Consider the following 6,211-nt stretch of genomic DNA (forward strand, 5'->3'; position numbering starts at 1 on the left):
GCTGAGTCCCAAAGGATGAGCTAAAGCTGCTATTTCTTCTCCTTTTGAGTTATGTATGCTGCAACCAATGCCTGCCACACCTGGATTGCCTCTAGATGCTCCATCGAAATTGAGTTTAACCCATCCCTCATCTGAGGGCATCCACTTGCAATCTCTACACTTATGAATAGCACTAATAGGACCGTCCCCAACAAACGGAGGAATCTTTAGGCCGATCCATTTTAATCTCATTTTATCATCCCACTATGACATTTCTAGATTTTTATAGGTTTTCATAGAGTGACTGTTAATTAACTCTATAATGGCCGCCTCAACCTTGTTTGTGAGTTGTTGCCATTCCAACTTGTCCTCTCTGAGTATTCTCCTATTTGTTTCTTTCCAAATCTCCCAAACAAGCATTGAGGGATCTGCCACCCAAAGTCCATCATAAATGCTCCCTTTGTTCATTATGGGCCATGCTTGAAACATGGTTATGACTGAGTCTGGGATGGGGGAGTAACAATTCAGTTGTTTCCTAAGCCAACTCCAACAATTATGAGAGTATTCACAGGTAAGTAAGAGATGATTGATTTATTCCTCGACCTTCTTGGGCCTTCATAACCCATTTTTCTGAATAAGTCAGTAGTTAGAACTTTGTTATGTAATGCAAGCCAAGCATATAGCCTTGCTTTGGGGAGGCATTTCTTGTCCAAATTTTTTTTAATGGAATGTCCTTAGCAGTATTATGTCCTTGTTCAATAAGGATGTTGTAGCCTTCTTTTGTGTTATACCTGCCACTCTTAGTCCCTGCCCAGATTACTCCATCCTCATCCTTACCCAAAGAGATTTTTCTGAGCAACAGTACTTTTTCCAGTTCACTTACTTCATGAGTTGGAAGTCCCAAATTATCAAATTGTTTCCACCTCCACACTTTAATACCCTCCACTATATCTTCCTCAGTATAATCAGCAACCTTATCTCCCCATAGTCTTTCCAGTATAACCCTAGAAGTGTCAAATTCATTATTTTTGCCTAGTACAAGGTAACCTCCCCAGGAGTCTGACAAGAATAGTGCTTTCTTGCCATTCCCTAGATTCCACATTAGTTTTTAGATATTAATTCCATGCAATCCGTCATGAAATTCCATATTCTGGATCCCTTGGGTGGTGAAAGAACTCTAAAGATGTTTGTTGGATCGTTGTTATGGAGATATTTGTTGTATAAGATCCTGGCCCATTTTAAATGGGGGTTGTTATGCATTCTCCATACCAATTTAGCCCCAAGGGCTCTGCTCTATAGTATCATATCTTTTATCTCCAAGCCCCCTTTCTCTTTAGGTTTGCAGATTTTATCCCAGGCCATCAGAGGCTTTCTATATTTCTCACTAGCACCCTGCCAGAAAAAGGTTCTAATGTGTTTATTAATTTCATCATGTTTTGCTAAAGGGAGGTCTATACAAGAGAGTTGGTAAATGGGCATAGCCGATAATACTGATTTTATCATCGTAGCCTTGCCAGTATTTAATTAATATTATTTATTATATAATATATTTTATAATTAATAGATAACCCTAATCTAATATTATTATTTTAATACTAGTGTGCCTATATTTTTCAAAATCTATGTAAACTATGTTGAGAGATATCTAGTTAAAATGTAACCCTAATCCTAGAAATATATATTCTCTACCCTAATTGAATGGTACACTAATTGTAACCATATTTAAACCCTAACCTAATCCCAATCTTAAATGAACCCTAACCCTAATTAAACCTTAATCCTAAGTCTAGCCATTATTGAATTCTAAAAATAGTGTATCCATAACTAAAACCTAGCAAACCATAGTTAAACTCTAACCCTGACTCTAATTAAAGCCTAACCCTAAAACTAAATGAATCCTAACCCCAACCCTAATGGTAACTCTAACTATTATTGTGGATAAAAAATCAAATTTTTTAGCTAAAAAGGATAAGGATTGAAGAGAAAGCTTTTAGTTTTGAAATGTTACCTATAGACACTTAAATTTGATTAATTAATTTAATCAAATTTAATTGTTTTGACTGCATGTATTAATTAAATTTAATTAAACATTGCATCCCCTTCCAATTAATTGATTCATGTTTCATGTAAATATTTAATTAATTAATCTTCTTTTGTCTTTCTTCTATTAAATAAAATAAGTATTTTATTTACTTTATTTAATTCACATTTCCCCTTTTCCTCCAAATCATTTTATTTGAATTAAATAATTCAAATAATTCATTTTAGTCACATGTCTCCTAACCTTAACTCCTCATCTAACCCTTCCTCTAACCTAACCCACTAACTAACCCAAGGTTTCTAACCAACCCTATCCAAATCATGCATGCACATTCCTTATTTTAAGAAATTTAGAAAATAAACCAATTTTGGGTGGCTACCTCCAAAAATAGACACGTGTGCTTGGTGATACCTATCCTTTCTTCTCATGAAACTTTCCCTTGCATTGCCACTTGTCCCCAAGTGAGACAAGTGACACATCCTCAAGCATCTCTCTCATCCCTTTCAAATCCTATTTAATCCCCACATCTTCCTTTGCAATTTATCCACTTTCATGCAACCATATCATCATAATATCATTTTGATTACTCATATCACATCCATTTGCATCCACCATTAGCTTAGCATCTTGCATTTTGCATAATCATAGAGCCACTTTGAGTACCCTTGGACATCAAGAGAGTATGCATCGAAACTAAAATGAAAATGACAAATCTTCAACAAAAAGAGCTATTTGAGTTTGCATTTCTTTGTTCATTAATTATCTTTTAGCTTCTTTTTATCATCATATCTCGAGTGTTTCGTTAATTTGTGTTTGCTTGGGTTGTTATCTTAGCATTTCAATATTTTGGTTTTGCATTCATGTTTTCATTCACCCATTTCTGACACGTCTGGTGGAACCCACTTCACGGATCAATCTCATATTTTTTTGTTTTTTGTTTTAGTGTGTTATTCTTGCATGTTTCAGACACTTGCAGACAAAAACACAAGAATACAAATTGATTTCCGCTTCAATGAAAGTCAATTTGGCTCCAAGTCAATTTTGAGGAAAGTTGAGAATGCATTGTTAAGCAGTGGGAACACCACCAAAAATAATAGGAACGCATTCTCGTTGTCGTACGAATAGTAAAATTTTATTTTTTTGCTCACATTTTTTTTTCTATTTTTTGTATGTATTTAATAGTAAAACGACGGGTTTGCGGGTAATAACAATGGGTTTGCATGTTGAAACAATATGTTTGCATTATGTATGGGTTTTTTCTGCACTGTTTGATTAAAATTCTACATTCAATAACTAAAATGATGAATTTATAGGTAAAAACAATGGGTTTGTGGGTTAAAACAACGCATTTGCATTAAAATAATAATGATAATAATAAATCCATGGAAACGCACTAAAAAACGATGAGAATGCATTGTTGAATTGCGAGAATGCTCTAATAAATGACGAGGATGCTTTATATTTGTTTTATGTACTTTTCTCAAATGTGTATATCGGTTAAAATTGGACTAACCTACTTATCTATTGTTGTTTTCTTGTTTTTTGCTAACATTTATGCAGACTAGATTGTAGAAGACCCCAAACTTTCAAAAACACTAACTTGTTTCTTGTGGGACCACCAAAGAGGGGCGTGCTTTGAAAACAAAGCTTTTGGGTTAAAATAAACAATGTGTCTTTTGAGTAGTTTGAAAAAACTTCAATTTCTTAAGGGGAATTAATTTTGTTTGTTGTGTATTCATTTGTTTAGATTAAATCCCTAAGATAGCACACAAGTATCCTCTCCCCTCGCGCCTTTGGGTAACCTTAGGTGTAATAGAACATGTACTATCTTATTAGTGAGCTTGTCTCTCGGTGCTATGCCAATGAGAGCGAACAACTCAAAGCGGAACTCTCAATTTGGTCAATGGGCTAGGGGTGAAAACCTGAGTCTTCTTAGTGAAAAACATATCCCGACAATTCCCCCAGTATCCACAATTGTGTGAGATAAGTAAAAATATTCTCACAACGATTGGGACAGGCTCTTAAGTGAGTCATCATCGAATGGATAGCCATTGAGTCCCCAAATTATGACTAGACACCTTTGTTGTAGTGACCAAAAACCCATGCTCACTAATTTAGGGAATGTGGATTGTATCTCGAAGTTAACCCTTCATGTACCCTTCATTGTGAGGTATAAATTCTTTGATTTCAAAGAATGAGATGTGGTGTACCTGTGTTGTGGTGGGGGATCCAGTGTCACTAGATCTCTACATATCCACTTTTTCCAAGGTATTGTTTTTTATAGAGAAAGGCCATAGTGGGAAGTGTCTTTGTTTCCAAGCCATAAGTTGTTAATTTGTATTCACATTCATACTAGTAATTGTTATCAATTGGGCTAATTTAGGCCCTCATATTTTAGTCAAGTTAGACAAATATTTTTATGGTTGTTGTGTTTGCATCATTTTACTATCTTTTGCCAAAATTCAAGTCCAAATAGCCAAAAACAGTGAGTCTGCATTCCAAAAAACCCAAACATCATCACTTTACCGAGTTAGTAATGGCAGGAACATTGTTTTTCTTGTGTTAGTTTGCCAAGTCATATAGTCACGGGTTCACACCCAAAAACGTATTTATCATCTACTAAGGTATCAATTTGCATTATCATCTCGATCATCCTAGTCTAAGTGTCATCGTCTTGGTCGTCATCATTCAATCTTGCTTTGTCGTAATCATCATTTTTCATCCATCATCACTCGTCACCAAAGTCACATTGTCATTACCTTCTTCCTATATCAATCAATCCAAACATCGAACTTCATCCTCTTTCCAACTTCCTCAAAGTCAGTCCCCATCCTAGCCCAAGCTTGTCATTCATCCTATAATGAGTTTTAGTATGTCATCCATTTTCATCTTTCATCTCTATTCAACTCATTAACTAATCGTCATGTCACAATTTTATTATAATGAGTTTGGTTGTCCTTCATCCTATTCCACTTCATCCCATTTTGATGATGATGAGAGTCTTGTTGATCAAGACGAATATGAAATTAAAAACCTTGATGCCCTCATCCTTAGCAAGCTTGTGTCAAGTATCGAATACCAAAATCCAATTGTTCATCGTAGCTAACCCACCATTCCTCCATGCATATCCACTCGTAATCCTTATTACACCTTTGACAAGGGAAATCCATTATGTCCTCCATCGACCACTCCCTCATATATCACACCCACATATCCCCCTCACGTGGTAATCATGCCTTCATCTTCTCCTATGATCTTATCCCAATATCCATGTTTTCATAACAACAACACCACTTGCATCCCTAATCCAAATATGACATCTCATTATCCCCAAATCCATCACACAATCCATAATCCTCCATCCAATTATAATCCCCCATCCTACCTCAATCCTCTGTCCAACCTCAATCCTCCATCTAATCCTAATCCCCCATCCTACCTCAATCTAACACCATCCACTTCATCCTATCTCAACCCACCATCCACTTCATCCTGGCTCAATCCACCACCATCCACTTAATCATATCTCAATCCACCATCTTTCGCTCCATCCTAAACCAAAAGACCTTCATTCGCCCCATCCTACCTTAATCCACTATCATCCACTCAACCTTATCTCAATCCACCGTCTTCTACTCCATCATACACCTAAACACCTTCATCTGCCCCATCCTACTAATCCACCATCCTCCACTCCATGTTATCTCAATCCACCACCCTCCATTCCCTCCTTCGTTACTACAACTTCCCTTCCACCTCACACACCTATCATTCCTCTCCCACGTCCTAACCCTCTCATCCATTGACATTATACAACCTTAATCCCCATTTCCTATTCCTACCATCATTTAAACTGAATCCAATAAACCTCCCATCCTTCCATCCACTTTGTCTACCCCAGTCAATGAACCTCCCATCCTTCCATCCACTTCATCTACCCCAGTAAATGAACCTCCCATCTTTCCATTCACTATGTCTACCACAGTTGATGAACCTCTCATCCTTCCAGCCACTTTGTCTACCACAGTCGATGAACATCCTATCCTTCCATCCATTCCATCTGAAGAGTCTACCTACTCACCCCTCATCACACCATCCACACCGATCAGGTATCATGCCAAGATATTGTTCTGGAGCATGTTGAAATATCCATCTATTAAAATTAAGATCCTACCATTATGCCTCCATCTT

This window comes from Cryptomeria japonica, chromosome 8, assembly GCF_030272615.1.
Source record: "Cryptomeria japonica chromosome 8, Sugi_1.0, whole genome shotgun sequence".
Classification (NCBI taxonomy): domain Eukaryota; kingdom Viridiplantae; phylum Streptophyta; class Pinopsida; order Cupressales; family Cupressaceae; genus Cryptomeria; species Cryptomeria japonica.